We start from the raw sequence: 16812 nt of genomic DNA, 5'->3' as shown, positions 1-16812 counted from the left end.
ACTCATCATATCTGAAGAAATTCTGAAGAAGAAATGTTTTTTGTATTTCGGGGATGTCTGTATATTGTTGCAATATTTTATCAATGCATTCCAGACCAATGGAGTGTTGAATGTTGCTGTATAAAGCTGCTACGTCTAATGTGAGGAAGAAGTATTCAGACTGCCAGGTTATGGACCTTAAAATAGTGATTAACTGATCTGGGTTTTTTAAGTAACTGTCAAGATTTTGTACATATTGCTGTAGTATTAAATCTAAATATTGAGACATGTTAGATAATAGGCTATTTGCACCTGCAATTATTGGACGAACTTGTAATGGTAGCAATATGGGGCAGATATTGGAAATCGTTAGAAATTTTTTTCTCCTTACTTGTCAGTATATTGTTCTGTACTGCTTTGGTCAGAAGGTCCTGTAGTTCTTTCTCCAGGGACCTAAATGGATCCTCAAGGATGAGGCAATTTGCCTTTTTAATTGCATTTTCTATACACATCTATACTATGTTTTGATTGGCCAGGATGTGATGCTTCAAGTGCGTCCTGCAAAACTCCCAGGTTTTTTCAAATTTTTTATGTATAAAGCATTTTATGTATGGAAAGGACTTGAAAAAGAGAGCGGCCTAACTCAAAAGGTGTTGTCTATGTGAAAAAAAGAATTATAATTTAACCCACGGCATCCTCGGTTCTCTGAAACTGCAGCGTGCGGCCTGAAAATCACATGGATTTTTCTTCCTCGTCCGGCAACCTTCAGCATTCAGTTTTTTTACTCGAAAAACAGGGGACTTAATGTGGACTTGAGCTTCTTATCTCATTATCAAAATTTCTTATAACCTGTGCTGTACTGGATTCTCTTATAACCTGCACTGTGTTCTCTTTAACATCTCACTATGTCCTGCTTAATTCCCAGTCTCTCCCCTGCTCCGCCCCTCCCCCTTTTTCTCATCCTTATGTATTTGGTCTATGTTCCTATAGCAGGACAATTTATGGACGATCTTAGTGTGAATTCTCCACATCTATTGTCTTAACCCCTGCATATTTGTGAGATGTAACCTGTGTCTTCTACTTGTGAGCTTAGATTTGCTTTGGACTTGATAAAGGGAGGAATCCCGAAAGCTTGTCTCTACAAAATGCTGTTAGTCCAATAAAAAAGGTATTACAAGATACTGCAACATTTTATGATTTGCATATATATATATATATATATATATATATATATATTCACTAATCCCCCATGTGCCTGCATTGTTTTGTCCTGTTGCTTTTGGTTACAACCGTACTAGGGCATCCACTAAGACACACACACTCTCTCTCACACACACACACACACACTCAATTCAGCTGCATACTGCTTGTTCGTTTTTACTGTGTATGCAAGCAAAGGGTATGCAAGCAAAGGGTATTGTGGTAAAGTGTGTAAAACTATGAAGTGATCAGATCTATGGGGGTAAGAACAGTACAGTAAGGTAGGTCATTTTGCCTAAAAGCAGCACATGTATCCTCCTTTACATATATTATTGTGGTACACATTTGATTGTACCATCTTTGCTTTATGGCAAAAACCCTTTAAGACCAAATAGCAGGGTTTTATATTGTTACAATGGGACAGTTTAAAATGAGTTTTGACAATAGTGTCTCATTGGAGAAGAAACCTTGGTGTGCAAGCCCAGACAGAATTCAGTTAATTTTCACCATCAGGTTATTTATTTAGTTTTTGCAGCTTATCGATTTGCCAAGGACATCGATCAGTTCTACAAGGGTTAAACAACACTCTAAATAGCTCCCTTTAATTTTCTCCTTTACATTGACCACTGCAGCAGATGTTCTTTGTTTTCTCAATAATAAACTACCAGAGGTCACAATCCCTGTCACAAAATCTATGTACGCAATATCACCTACTTCCCCCCTATTCAATCTCTCTCTAAATGTGCATTATCAATTTACTGTGTCTGCGCAAAAAAAAAAAACTGTAAGACTCTCCCTGACTTTCTTCCTTTATTTTTGCAACAATAGCAGAAACAATCATTTCAAATAGTCTAAAAGAAAGAGACAATCAATATATGGACGGTAGTGATGGGATTTTAGATAAAATATGTCTGTTTCTCCGTCTCACATCAGCACTTTCCAATCTTATGCTGAATCCCTGATACAAAAAGCGCAGAGGGTCTACATAATATTTTACTCCGATGACTCGGTGCATATTAATAATATTTTAATTAACCAGTGAATGTTTATGTTTTTGATAAATGTAACGAGAAGAAGGCGCAATCTTCATTAGATTGTGTGCAGGATTACTAACTGCAGCTTCATGTGTATAGAATTCCTCGTCCTTGTAATCAATTCATAATAATCATGTAAATGGACGGTAATGACCTGCGTAAGGTTGGCAAGTGATAATGGCAAGTACTAGACAACTTGAAACTGGCTATGAAATAGCTATATACACCCAACATATACACAGACAGTCTACAGGATATATTGGGCCCAATGTATGCCAAAATAGCAACCTTTTTTCATGCATCTGGCATTATACAGTGTTGCATATTTACATAATACAATTGAAAAAACACTCATATCCATCAAGTTCATTCAAGGAGGGGAGAAGATAGATAAAGGGATAAGGTATGGGTGGATGAAGGGGAGGGGATATGATTCTAAATTTCTCCATACGCATTAATGTAATTTTGCTCTAGGAATGTATTTAAATGAAATCCACCATAAGGCTATTTTAGTAGTACGTACCTGCGAGAACTGGGTATGTCCTGTTGAATTTCGTTCTGTAAACTACACATCCCATAGTTCCATAGTTTGCAAGTATGAGGTCACTTTCTTTCATCCCACACATCAGCCACCCCACCCATTGATACACATCTGTGAACCCTTCAATGAAATACACCAGTGTTTTCTAATCAGGGTGCCTACAGCTGTTGCAAAATGAACTCTCTCCCACCCAGCGGTCGCTCCACCCATTAAAGCAGGACAGGCTCCCTCAGATCACCTTACTAGTGACGCACTGCAATCTGGGAAATCCCGAGACATGAGTAATTTTGTATGCTGTTAAAAATTTATTTTAGGGTTATAATCACAGAAAAATTGGGAGACCACCGTCTCACATAGGTACAGACACTATATTATGAACTACACTAACTTTACAGCCCCTGTAGCATAGTCAAAAAAAAATCCTGGAATACCCTTTTAACCCTTTTTGAAGCCCAAAACTGTTCCTGCTGTGAGTAGTTCCTGAGGCAGACTATTCCATATATTTACAGTTCTTATGGCAAATAAATCTTGTCTCTTCTGGAGACTTAACCATTTTTTTCCCTCCAGATGGAGGGAGTGCCCCATTTAAGGAGGTTTTACCTGGAACAGGAATGGGCCATTTATATACTTAAATAAGTTGATCATATAACTAAACTAAACTAAACAAATGTAATTATTTCAATCTTTCCTCATGTTCCATGACTCTTATTAGTTATGCGTCTCTGTACCCTTTCCAGCTCCAGAATGTCCTTTTTATGAACTGATGTTCAAAACTGAACCGCATATTCTAGGAGAGGCCTCAACAATTATGTTATAAATGTAGTATTATATCCCTGTCCCGAGAGTCCATGCCTCTTTTGACACATGACAATATCCCGCTGGCCTTAGCAGCGCTGCTTGACATTGCATGCTGTTCTGTAGTCTATGATCTAGTACACCCAGATCCTTTTCTACCAGTGACTCTTCCAGCTTTACTCCCCCTAGGATATATGATGTATGCAGGGTATTAGTACCCAGATGCATAATGTTACATTTAGCCATATTGAGCATTTTTTGTCAAGTGGATGCCAACACACTCAGTGTTTCCAAGTGTATTTTTGTTATAATAGAAAACAGAAATGCCAACTCACTCAAAATGCAAAGGTCCAAAGACAGTAGCATGGGCCAAGGCTTGGTCAGGCTTGCAGCACACAAACAAACAAACAGTATAATAGGTTTGTTCATTATTCTTTGATATAACTTTTCTATTTTCCATGTTAGTGAAAAGCACAGTAATTGACATTTTGAAGAAGAAAAAAAAAGTCAATGGGTGATGTGTGCACACAGCTGCAAAGCGAGAGTTTCTATATACCAGTTGTGGTGTGAACATCTGTTTCTTTTGTGTACAGACATATCTCAGGTAACACACAGGGCTCTGCCACACTACTGCCACCCTGCAAACCTGCACATCTGTATCAATGATTGTGCTTTCTGTAAATCATCCAAGAATTCCTTCCATGGGTTACTTTTATGATGCAATTTTCCTTTACTGAAAGCAGTGGGGGAAAAAACACCACCTGAAAGCCACATATGGAGGTATATAAGCTGTACCAAAATGTACAAAGTGTTGTTCATAACAACATTTAGCCAGTAAATTATTACTGATACAAAGGCATGCTCGGATGCATGAAATTTCAAATTCTCCACTATTCCCCGGTGAGTCTGTGTTACTAAAATGATTGGATGTGACAGATAGAAATTTGTTCCATTAGTCACAACAGATTTCTTGGCCCTTACTGCTTAAGCTACAATCTTAGCATTTAGTCAGCTATTGTACAAGGAAATGAATGGGTGACAATGTCTACTAGCAACATTTTGCAATAGTAGGAAAGATCTTGTAGTTTATGGCCACTTCAATAGAGAAAAGTCATCACAGAGTATAAGGGGAAAACCATGTTTGGCTATCTTAGGTCGGGTTCACACAGTGGAAGTGTGTACAGAAATGTCATCAGGAGACGTAGGACAGTGTCATCAAGTAAGTAGATTAAGTGGGGTAGATCAGAGACTCAGTACTGGAGCAGGTGAGGTGAGTAAAATGTTATTGATTATTTTCTAGCCCTAGCAGGAAGCAGTTAGTTTAACGGGAATCTGTCAGCTCTATCACGCTCAGAGCTGCAGACATGGGCAGATAGCTGATAGACGATAAAACAATTCATACCTTTTTCTTAGCTGATGGCTGTTTGCAGCATTTTAAAATGATGGTTTTTTGTAAGCTTAAGAGTCATAGAGGCTGGGCTGTAACCTGCTTGGCTCCTCCCCCTTCACCCCGCCCTGTCCTTCATGATTGATAAACATGGCTTACTGCTGAAAGTCAAACCCTGTCCTTCAATCATGCAGGGCATGGAGGAGTTATGGAGGGAGGAGCTGTGCATGCTCTAGCTCAGCCCGGCCTCTATGACTCTTGAGCTTAAAAGAAAAACATAATCTTAAAATTTTACAAAAAGCCATCAACTAAGAGATAGGTATCATTTTTTTTTTTTATCTCCCTGTTAACTATCTGTCCATGTCTGCAGTCATGCGTGCAGTGTCCCAGTACCTGTGCTTCAGCTGCAATATATGACAAGTTGTTTATGCTCATTGCTCAAATCTGTGTATGGGGTACTGTGAGATGACCAGCATAACTGTTTTGTACATTACAATGCCCTATCAGCATACACTGAGGTATAACGTAAGTGTAAGGCTAGGTTCACAGTGTTTTTTCAGGTGTATTTCATTTGTAAAAATGCCGCTGTAAAATAATGAAAAATTGTATGTCTATGGGGATGTGGATAGTGGATGTCTGTGCACACAATATGTAAAGAAAAAAAAGAAAAAAAACCATATTTTTTAAGCCAGGTAAATAAGTGGGATGTCACTCATTAATGAGGATGAAAAAAATAAGTCCGTTTTTTTTCTTTACATACTATGTGCACAGATCGATTCCTTGCAGTCTATTATCTATATTATCTACTTTATGAGTAATTCATTGATTCCATTATATTACAGAACTACAAGTTTCTATGAGATATATAATAATTATTATTATTATGATTGATATATCTTTATTTTAAAAGGAAATTTGACTCAAAAGGTTTGTCATTTCTACTTATTATGTAACATGGTTCTGTGGTTGTTTTTTGGTTCAATAATCTGTAACTATATACAGTTAAAAGATTTCAGCTTCAAAAATGGTATAAAGAGGTCAGAGAACTCTGCTATTATCGCTGTGTTGCATGACATAACCAGTATCCTATATTCCAGTGAGGTCTTACTGATAAAAATCAGCCATTGTTACTTAAATGTAATTTGGCTTCAACAAAAACCCACAGACTGGGATGACGTTAACTTGTGGAAGCTGATACTGTATGTAGGTAGCAATACAATGCATGAAGCACTGTTCAACTCTCACATGGTACATTAAGAGTGGGCTTTGCAAGGTAAACAAATATTCTTGTTTGTCATGCAGTCCAGATACCCACTGCAAGGAGTGAACTCAAGAGATGTATTGATTTGTATACATCTCAGCTTAAGATTGATTTGTTTTATAATGTGCATTGATATTGATCTGCATCAGAAGAAACAAAATGCTCAGCTTGTAGTACAGGTGTATTGCTTTCTTAAAGGCCACCCTTCACATTAAGAAAAAAATGTATTGAGGTAATTAGTTCTGAAATAACCATTAAGACAATTGCTTGCCCTAAATGCTTACAGCCACTGTTTACTGATGCACTTAAAAGATAAGGGCAGTACAGAACATTTGACTTTCCATGTGCTTGCTAGCTCCACAACCTGCTGGGAAAGTGCCTGTCATTGCTTCTTTCTTCAAATGATTTTTTTTCACTTATTTTCACTTTCTCCTTTCCTTTTATTACCTAGGTTTATTGCTAAACGTTATTAAAGTGACTTTAACAACAGATAATGTGCAGTCTCCATTAAGTTAAGTATATAAAGAATATGGAAAAGTGTTTTTTACATTATGTGTATTGCATTACAATTTTATGTGGCTGTGGCATGCAACAATTTTTGAAAATAAAAGGAAAAAGGAGAGGCGCGCTCCTGGTGTGATACCGTTTGAAGTAAAAGCGGGTACGTGCGAGTTAGATGCACCTTACCGTGGTTAGTTGTGCTGCGGGCACAACACCTTTGTAAGCCTTCAGATAGCAAGAAGCCGTTGGTATCCCTGGTCCGAGATCCAAGCGTACGGCGGCGTTAGGTAGGTGGCTGCCTCTGCATCCCTAACCGTGACTGGCAAGTCCGGTTCTAACGTGTAGGAATAGGGAGAAAAATTGGGATGAGATCCGGCGCCTCCTCCGATATAATAAGTACTGAAATGAAGATGTAACAAAACTGCTTATATTTAAAAAAGGCTGTTTTATTGGAGGGTGCACCCTCCAATAAAACTGCCTTTTTTAAATATAGGCAGTTTTGTTACATCTTCATTTCAGTACTTATATCGGAGGAGGCGCCGGATCTCATCCCAATTTTTCTCCCTATTCCTACATGCAACAATTTTTGTCCTTAAAGAGTACCTCTCATGATCTTGTTAATTGTTATAATTCTCCCAGTTCACTGCCCCATCATGATAAACCACCCCCTGCCTTTATTTTATTTTAATTTTTTTTTCAGTTTTCCACCATGATATTGCTCTGTATTCTCTGCCCAGTCTCAGTCAGATTCACAGACTGGGAAGGGCGTCACCCAGCAGGTGTGACATCATCTGAAGCCTAGCCTGCACCCCCCCCCCCCCCACTCCAGACAGCATTCCCTGATTTTGGACTTCTGCCAGGCCAGAAGGAGTCCAAAGTCTGTGCAAGAGATGGGGGGATGTGCTCCGCACAAGTAGGGAGACACCTAGTGGCAGCTTTTTTAAACACAAATAAAACATAGAAAACTTATTTTTTTTAAACAAACTACATTAGAAAGATTTTTTTATTTACCATAAGGAGTGCAATAGCAAAACTTTGTTTTAATGAGAGTGACGATTTAAAAAAGAAATGGAATCCTTAAAAAAAAAATTGTAGCATTTTACAATACATACTATATTATGGAGTCATTACATATTACTAGAGAGAAAATTGTGCCTCTGGCTAAGTTCACACAATGGAATTTCCATGTGGAATTCCAAAGTGGAATTCAGCAGCAGCAGAGTCCCATTGATTTCAATTTAATTCTGCTGTACTGTTCACATAGAATTTCCAAATCCGAAACATCTGGCACGGAAGTTCAAATTCCGCTGTCTGCAGAAAGAACAGACTCCACACAGAAATGCATTGCCGTCTATGAGATGGCGCATTTTCGAGTAGTACAAGTTTCAGCATGTTATGCCAGTGCTCCACTGTCAGGGCAATGTCCGCACAGAGATTTTCCATGCGGACATTAGCCCGTGTGCACATAGCCTCACAGAGCCACAGTAAGGTTCTCTTCTGCCAAGCTGGAGTTGTTTTTGGTGAGAAAAGGAGACTGTTCATATAATAAGATATTAAGACATAGAGAAAGCTTTTTCGTCATGCCTCCTTAAGCATAATATAATTGAAGCAATACCCATGTTTATTTAGCTTTTCTATTATTGTACTGCTTTTGAAAAACAGTCACAATTTTTGAAACAAAATAAATTGCTGTATTCTGACCACCTATAACTTTTTTATTTTCCATATATGGGGCTGTATGAGGGCTAATTTTTGCTCTGTGATCTGTAGTCTTTATCAGTACAATTGTTGAGAATATATTTGTGCTTTTCGGCATGTAATGTGACCAAATATCAGCATATTTTTTTACATTTATACCATTTACTGTACAAGATGATAAACATTATGTTTTCATAGTTTGGACATTTCCGAACATGGAGATACGAATTACTGAATATGTTTTTTTTTTATTTTTTTATTTATTCATTTTATTTATTTTTTATTAGAAAAAAGGGGTGATTTTAAATTTTGATGGATGGGCTTATGTGTAATTTTTTTAATTATTATTTTACATAAATCTAAATTATTTCACATACAATATTTAGATTTATAACAGTGAATAATGTTATACTTTTGCTTATCGGTGATCTGTAGACAAAACCCGCACACAGCAGGTGAGAGGATTTAGGATGGGCGAACAAACCGTTTACATATTGTGGGGATGCCAATCGATTAGAGGGACTGTCATTGTGGCTCTTAAATGTTGTGATCACTATTGATCACAGGACTTGAGAGCTTAATGACATGAAAATGTGTTGAAGAATATTATAAAACTACACTAGGTACATTTTAGGCTCTTTTATTGACTGGGAAATGTATAAAGCTTACTCATAGGTTAGAGTTAAGAAGTAGAAGAAGAGTATCGGGCAATAACACTATAATCAGAGACACATTTCCTTCAAAGAAAAAAGACACATTCACAAAGTTTCAGAATAGATATAGCATTAAAGGCCAAGAGCAAAGTTCTGGCAGCTTGTAAACCTCACTTTTAAAGAAGAGTTTTTTTGTTTTTTTATTTAACATACGCTTCAATCCCTGTTAAAAAGAGAAAGGAGATACAGTAAAAGCGCATCTGGAATAGAATTGCAGCTGCAGCTCAGGAAAAGAACTTCATCCTAAAGCTCTGTTACTGTCATATTACTTCAAAGGTTATAATAATGTAGTCTATGTTAGATATAGAAGAAAGGAAGAAAGAAGGATGTGCATGTTTTCAAATGTACGTACATTAACACACAGTTCATCAACTGACCATAGGTGACTCCTATAAATACATTGGACATTGTACCTTTTTCCATTTTACTAATAAAAAATGAAATAAATTACTATATTTGGTATTGCCGCATGTGGAAATGTTTGATGCATTTAAATATAATAATCTTGTACAGTGAACAGTGTAAAAAAAATACCAAAGTCCAAAGCTGCAGATTTTTGGTCACATCACATCTCCGAAAAAATTTTATGAAAATTGAACAAAAAGTCATATGTATATATGCAAAAGTGGTTAAAAAAAATTTACAAATCATGGAGCAAAATTAATTTTTTTACAGTAGTACAATAAAAAAATTTGTGTACACATGGTTATCATTTTAATCGCATTGACTAACAGAATAACTAAAGTCCTCATATGAGCCTGTGGACTGAAATATAACAGCGTTATGGCTCTTAAAAGGCGAAGAGGAAAAAACTAATGTAAAAATGCAAAAATTAATTGACTGAGCCAAAAAGGGCTGTGTCCTAAAGGATTAAAAGCAAATGGAAGAAAGCGCTTAAACCGTAAGATGAACAATGTAGGACTATGCAGGAAAAAAAATGCTAAAAATGCAGATTTTTCATTACCTCTCCCAAATAGTAAAACTCACTAATAATTTATATGTACCCCAAACTTAAACAACATGACTCTTCCTGCAAAAAAGCTCACATGTAGCTACATCACCATTTGAAATTTGAAATATGGTAACATAAAAACAACTATTTTGAATTGTGATATCATTTGCCAAAAATACATATCCCTATACAGCTACATTGACAGAAAAACTAAAACATTTTGGCTTTCTAAATGTGGGAATACAAAGATGAAAAAAAAAATTAGTTTTTAATTTCAAAATATAATCCTGGACCTCTTAAAGAAGTTCAATATCACAGAAAAAACGACAAATAGAATTGTCTTGATATAGACACAGCATTATTAATATACATGTATTTGATTTTTACTTGCCATAATTTCCGTTCTGTGAGCCTAACAATATTCTATGTTGTACTTCTTAAAATGTTTCATTTTAAAGCCTATCAAATAATTTTTAAGTAAAAACTTGGATCATAATAATAAATAAACCTTGAAACATTCAATAATGATTGATGGAATGCTAATGTTCCATGGGCAAACACAATCCTGCTGAAAATAGTTCACAGATGCCAACTACTCTACATTTTTACTAGGATTATGAAGGACAGATGAGTGTTAACAGTATATTACACAAAAAAAAAAGAATTTCTAACCAAGGAACAGAATAGAAAAGTGATGTCAAGATGTGAGGCCTTTGTAGATCATAATCCATTTTAATGGGCAGTTATGCAGCTGGAACAGTGCTGTAGTGAAATGTAGAGGTAAATTACGTGTTCAGTTTCCATGCTTTAGAAAGTGAAGACATTAATAAAACTTTATAAAAAGCCATAAAATCTATAAAGTTTGCACTGAAATATAACATTTGTTATTTTAAAGAATTACAGGAAGAAGGGCTAGTTCTTCATATAGCGTCCGTGTAAGAATCCTAACATGTTTACAGTCCAAACAGGTAATCTTAGAATGCTGTAGAAAAACTTATAATTTACCTGTAACTGGGAACATACCCCACTTATGTAAAATTGTTTGCGTATCCATAAAAAAATGTGTACCTTAGTGTCACCTTAAGAAAGGTGTATTACTATTGCTAAAAAAGCATTATGTGCCATGTTATATTGTGCTTCTACTTTGCGCAAGTGTTAGTTTCTGGATATGATGGACAGGTGGGCAATTTTGCACAGTGGATGCGAAATACCTTGTTAGAATCGCTAGACACCACAAAATTAAGTTTTCTGCCAGCTTGAAGAGGGGGCAGAAAATAGTCCTAAAATGGTAGTTTTGGTACAAGCGTGTGCAGTGTTATTATATAATGTGCCGGGGGAGCCTGCACAAAGTATATGAGCAGAATTGGCCTGATCCAGTTTTCAGGCAGCATGTTAGTGCTTTGAGGGTAAAAACAAGAAACAAGTGCCACAGTGATGCTGCTCAGTAAGGTCTTTAAAGAGAACCTATCACTGATTTTCATCCTGACAGGTTCCTTCATCATAACAATAGATGACTCACTCTGAACAGCTGTAAATAAAGTTGTAACCTTGGCTAGGAACGGGGCTCTGAGTCATCGGGCAGTCTGCCAGCCCTGATTGACAAATCTGTGCATATTTACATAGAGCAAGTGATCTGTAAAGGCCAGTTGACCACCCCAATGACTTGGAGCCCAGTTCCTGGCCAAAGTTTAAACTATGATTCCTCTGAAACAGCACAGCTGTTCCCTTTAGGCAGCCACCATGCTAGTGCGATAAAGAGACAGAAACCGAAGGAAGTATAATGCAGGAGAGGGGCTGCAGAACAAGCCATGGTGAAAGCAACAATAAGCATCACAATGTGAAACAATTTTACATAAGCAGGAGTTTGTAAGGTTTACCCTTCTTGGCACCCCAGAGAGGAAGTGTTGAGGTCTGTGCCTATAAGTACAGCTATGTCCATTGTTGTATATGAAAGTTACAGAAACAGACAAGCATTAAGCTTCTCTGTTGTGTACAATGAAGAAAGCCACACTCATGAGCAGCTACCTTTCCGAAGCACATTTTCTTTTGTGGTGTGCCAAACAGTTTGCAAATATGGGGGTCCCAGAGGTGGCTAGGTTTCAACAGGCTGCCACAGGCTGTTTACCTCTGTTTAAAGGAATTGGATGAATGGGAACTTAAAATTTTTAACAAAGAAGTCACTATCACCCCTTCAGATCCGCCACAGCTCCCAGTCTGATGTCATTCGGTTCCAGCTCATCAAAGCTTCTTATGGCTTCCAGCCAGCCCGCACAGGCCGCAGTGGACTCCAACTTTAGTTAATGACTGACTGAGTGGGCAGTTTCTACTAAAATGGCTCATCTTGGAAGCAAGAAGAAGCCATGATGAACAGCGTGATGAACTGGATGATGTCAGACTGAGAGCTGTAGGGGATTGAAGGAGGTGAGTATGAGTTATATTTTATTTTTCTTTCACTGGGTCATGTAGTCAGGGGTTATATTATTAGTAATAGCATTACCTTCTCACTTATGATACAAGTTTCAAATCATTTAAACTCATTTTAAAAGGGTACCTACAAGGAAGGTGACGTGAATGTACCTTGAAATGCACTTGCTAAACAGAAAATAGTTCTGCATATTTTTTCATAAATCTATATATAAATATGCAGGTAACATTGTATGACAATCTGTCTTATTCTGCAGTATAAGTAAAGGGTGACTCACTGTGCAGTTCATATTAACAAAAAAAAACTTACTACTGTATATCATAGCACAATTTTCTCAGACTTTAAAAAACGTCTATTCTTTCCATGTCCTCTTATATTTTAATGGTGTAAATAAGCATAAAACTGTAACAGTTTTATCACTGTTAAACCAAGGCATACAAATAAAGAAAACTGACAAGCTAGGTGGTAATATATTAGCCTTTGTCAAAACACACCCATGTAATTATGCAAAAAGCCACCCACGTTCTTTAGGCATAAGTCATCAATATCTTAGATGACAACAGTTGACTAATTTAGAAATACTACCTGATAGTAAAGAAGCTTAAGAAGATCAATTATATCTGATTATTAGCCATACAACTTTTCAACATAACTCAAGATCATTTTCCAGACATGATTCACATTTCTCCTTAAAAACTGAGGTCATTGAGTCAACCCAGAAGCACTCAGGTTATTACTTGACAAATAAATGGTATTATGTGAAAAAGCAATCTAACGAAAAGCAACATTTCCAAAAAGTTAAAAGATGAGCAGACTTTGAAAAGTGTTGCATGATCTCTACCTGGCTTGATAAGGACTCTACTGAGAGAAATGTAGCATGGGCTTAATAAAGAGACAGGGACAGGTTTAGTAATGACCAGAATTTTACATACCAATCTTTATCAAAGCTTGAACAATAAAACTAGACACAAAGCATCCTGTACTCACCGTTAAGTAATGGACTTGACACTCCTACATGGAGGACACTGGTGGATCAGGTCTTAGAACATCCATGGGCGCTCAGAGGAAACTGCCGGGCACTGCATTGTGCAAAACTGCTGGCATTTGCCTCTGAGCAAAAATGGACATGATCCAGCAGTGCCCTCAATGTAGGAGCATCAAGTCCATTACTTAAAGGTGAATGCATTGTGGAAGTCTATTTCATTCATACTTCCTAGCACCACCGCTGGACTGTCTGTATGTGTTGGCATCTTTAACTCGTTAAACGACAGTCCGTGTATCTATGTCAGCTCGATTGAGAAAGTTGGCGGTGCAATCCTGAATATCTCTGTGGCCCTTTATCACAGCTTTGCTATATTAAATTGCTACAAAGAGGTGCACACCTCTTAAACAATTTGTTACATCTATGGCTGTCTGTCTACCACAGGCTGAAATCTACACTAGCTAGAACCTGGAGTAGAGTTCAGATATATGGGGGGAAAACAAGAGAAATCATGCAGATGGTTGTGTGAGGTGCAGATAAGGAAGAATACAGTCTGAGGTCTTGAAATGATCAGACATTACATGAGAAGTGGTATCGGGAGATTAGGTCTGAGATATTGGAATGGGACAGGTTGTGGATGGCCTTCAAAGTCATTGTTAACAATTTAAACTGAATTTGTCTGTAAATGTGTAACCAGTAAAGTGATTGGTAGAGGGAAATGTAGAGGAGAGGCAAGGGGAGAGGTGGATTAGTCAGGCATACAGAGTTAAGGATGGACTGAGGAACCGAAAATACACGCAGGAAACTGGAAGCTTGTAATCACGCTGTCGATGAAGGAGATGAATCCAACATAGTAATTTGCGTGCACATGACAATATAATAAATATTGCTATCACTATCTTGAATTCATCTCCTTCATCGACAGTGGGATTACAAGCTTCCAGTTTCCTGTCTGTATTTGCGGTTCCTATTGTCTTCACGCTGATCCAGTCGGTGTGAGAAGACGCTGCAGTCGATTTATTCTATTGCCATTCTGAGCATTGTGCCTTTCCAGCACAACCTGACTAGGTGAGAGAGTTTCTTACAAGATCTTAATCACTCTGGTACCGCCATTGATTCCACATAGGGAGCACTCTGTGTTTGTTCTGTTTTCTGAAGGATGGACTAAGGGAAGCGCAAGTTTTTTTTATAGAAGGCCGGAGAGGAGGATTTTGCAGTAGTCTGAGTGGGAGATGATGAGGACATGAATCAGCAGTTTTGTTGAGTCAAAGTTGAGAAAGGAGCAGGTTCAAAAACATTTTTTGAGGTTGAAGTGGCAGAAGGTCATGATGGTTTGTATGTGCAGTTCGAAAGACAGAGCAGAAGCAGAAGGTGAAGCCCAAGGCAGCAGACTTGTGGGGTTAGAGAGAGTGGAGCTGATGATTAATTTACCACTTTATCACCATCACTGGAGTGCTACCTATTTTTCGTTTTTGTCTATATATCTTTTATTTATTTATTCACCTTTATGTTTATCAGAGCTAGACAGAACCCAGTCACCAGTTTGAAAATATAACCTGGAAATCAGTCTTGGAAGGGCAGAGTAAATATACCAGCCAAGGGCTCTTTTAAAATGCCAGTGCTGTTTGTTTTTCTGCCTCAATTTTAATGCAGAAAACTGAATACAGCAGCTGGCAATATGCTGCTTTATTTAGCTTACTGCCAGTACAATGCAGATCAGGGAAGCACACTGGAGATGAGGACACTGGGAGAATAAAAGCCTTTCAATGACTACTAATGTTGGTGTGAATATTTGAAATGCGAATTTTCACCATGAATATCGTCACTTTGCGAATTCGTGAATATTTAAAATATATTGGTATATATTCCTAATGACGAATATTTTTTTAATGCAGATATTTATGTGAATATTTATGTCAATATCAAATTCCAGAAGTGACACTGTTCCCTCCCTTCTTTTAGGTGAAAGATATAATTGCGCATGCACACTATGCAAATGTTATTACGAATTTTTGCATGGAAAAAAAAGAGAATGAACATAGCGAATATGCAAACTTCGCAAACATAGGACGGATATTCATCCATATATTCGCGAAATATCGCAAATTCGAATATGGCCCCTGCCGCTCATCACAAGTGACTACTAGGAGGAAGAGCTAAGGAAGTACTGCTTTATAACTCTAGTGAGCCCTTGTGTCTAACATCTGATGAAAGTGATCACATCATCCTTATTATATGATAAGGAAGTGTGACATCTCAATGCTAGCATGGTTAAGATTCAATGTAAAAAATACATAGATGGCACTCAATGATGTATTACATTAATACTAATAAGGCACACACAGTCAGGTCATGGATGCAAACGCTGGTCGACAGACTGTTTTGCGCAGGAGCGTTTGAACATGATCTTGTGATCTACTGCATTATCAAGCAGAAAAGCCAGTAGAAAGGACACAGGAGTACCAAAAGGGTGCTGGCTCATTTAACTTCTATTGTGCTAGTATGAATAGGAATTCATAAGCTTTTTAATTTTTTTCCTGCTTGCAAAGAACACCTGCTGTAATGATCTAGGGGTCTGGTAAGACCACTATATACAATTTAAAGGCTATACTTGTGACTTTACCAGAGCCATGAGGCTGGACAGACTTGGCTGCCAGGAACCCAGTGTTATGTCATGCGCTCCGGCCACACACGCTGGCCGTGAGTGCATGGTCCCCTTACCTTCTGCTGTCGACGGGGCTGGGACTCGCATCGCGGGACACGCCCGCATGCAAGCGCCAGTCCGTCACTCTCCGGGTGTTTCTCCTGTCTCTGCCTCTCTGCTCCAGCGCGTGTGTCCCCGTCTCCTAGGGCACGTGCACGCCGGAGCTTTAAGATTTAAAGGGACAGTACACTCATTAGTGTAATCCCCCTGTGGCTCATTTATAAATTCCTCCACCATTCTCAGTTCCCTGCTGAATCTTTGTGGCCTTGTGCTTTTGAGAAAGTGTTCCTCTGTATTGTCTTGCCGTGTATCAGATCTCTTGCTCTTGTGACTTGACCTTGCTCCTCTGCCACCTGCCTACTGAACTCCTGCTTCCCTTTGACAAGGCTACTGTGCCACCTGCCCTGACCTTCTGCTATCAGACTACGAGTTGCCTTATCCCTCCTGTGCCTCGCATCTCCTCAGTCGCCTGTGTGGTTGAGCCGTGCCAGGGGTAGCGACCTGGGTGCCGCCTGCAGCAACAAGTCCATCTCGCTTTGCGACGGGCTCTGTCTTCAGAAACGTGAGTGTTACACCCAGGTTGTGCAGAGGACAAAGAAGGGATAAAGGCACAGGTCAAAAGGCTGCCAGCTAGCACAGG

At 38.2% G+C, this 16812-nt stretch overlaps 1 protein-coding gene across 6 annotated transcripts in view; it reads right to left on the bottom strand.

The window, feature by feature from the left end:
• The window catches only part of LOC130273722 (cadherin-6-like), a 445459-nt gene that overhangs the window by 144671 nt on the left and 283976 nt on the right, over positions 1-16812 (bottom strand). The gene's annotated exons all lie outside the window — the stretch shown is intronic.

This window comes from Hyla sarda, chromosome 5, assembly GCF_029499605.1.
Source record: "Hyla sarda isolate aHylSar1 chromosome 5, aHylSar1.hap1, whole genome shotgun sequence".
NCBI classification, from domain to species: Eukaryota; Metazoa; Chordata; class Amphibia; order Anura; family Hylidae; genus Hyla; species Hyla sarda.
This window is presented reverse-complemented; position numbering and strand designations above follow the sequence as displayed.